At 36.8% G+C, this 1,027-nt stretch overlaps 1 non-coding gene across 1 annotated transcript; it reads right to left on the bottom strand.

Moving 5' to 3' along the window:
* Window positions 1-899: 899 nt before the first annotated feature.
* On the bottom strand, window positions 900-981 carry TRNAS-GCU (transfer RNA serine (anticodon GCU)). The gene has a single exon. It is a non-coding gene; the product is annotated as a tRNA-Ser (tRNA).
* Window positions 982-1,027: the final 46 nt, after the last annotated feature.

Here is a 1,027-nt window from a genome sequence, read left to right as displayed (position 1 = left end):
TGGGAACACCTGGAATGGACTGGGAACACCTGGAAATGGATTTGGAACACCTGGAATGGATTGGGAACACCTGGAAATGGATTGGGAACACCTGGAATGGAATGGGAACACCTGGAAATGTCAGGATCTCCCATAAAAAAATGGACTTTGACACCCCAAAAATGGGGAATTCCGCCCCAAAAAAACCCTAAAAAATAAAAACAACAAAAAAAAACATTTAAAAAAAATTTAAAAATAAAAATTTAAAAAAACCTTTTAAAATAAAAATTAAAAAAGAATAAATGAATGAGTGAAATCATTAATTAAATAAATGAATGCATTGAAAAAGAAAAGGCGGAAAATGGGAAAAGTCCGAAGGAAAGAGGAAAAAAGGGGAAAAAAAGGGGAAAAAATTTAAAAATTTAATCCTGATGAGGGTGGGATTTGAGGATCGGGAATTATAAAAATTGGGAATTCCCAGATGCAAAACCGGAGGATTTCACCCCAAAAATTGATCCCGATGAGAATGGGACTGAAGGATCAGAATCCCCTATAAAAAAAGGAGATTCCCAAACCCAAAACCGGGGGATTCTACCCCAAAACCTTAAAAAAAAATTTAAAAAAAATTAAAAATAGAAAATAAACCCGAATAAATTTAAAATTAATTAAAGAAATAAAGAAATAACGAACTAATGAAATAAATAAATAAAGAAATAAATAAAGAAATAAAGATAAAGGGGAAAAAGTGGGAAAAAGTCCAAGAGAAGAGAGATAAAAAAATGGGGAAAAAAGGGTAAAAAGGACGAAAAAAATTAAAAATTTAATCCCAAAGAGAGCGGGATTTGAGGATTGGAATCCCATATAAAAAATGGGAATTCCCAGACCCAAAACCAGCAAATTTCTCCCCAAAAAGTTGCTCCCGACGAGGGTGGGATTCGAACCCACGCGTGCAGAGCACAATGGATTAGCAGTCCATCGCCTTAACCACTCGGCCACCTCGTCCGCGGCTGCGCGCGGCGCCCGCGCCAAAAAAAGGGCGCGCTCGGAG

The sequence above is a fragment of the Malurus melanocephalus genome, unplaced genomic scaffold (assembly GCF_030028575.1).
Source record: "Malurus melanocephalus ecotype Western Australia unplaced genomic scaffold, MMel_1.1 scaffold_3089, whole genome shotgun sequence".
Lineage (NCBI taxonomy): Eukaryota > Metazoa > Chordata > Aves > Passeriformes > Maluridae > Malurus > Malurus melanocephalus.
The sequence above is the reverse complement of the archived record's forward strand: the minus strand, read 5'-3'. Positions and strand labels throughout refer to the sequence as shown.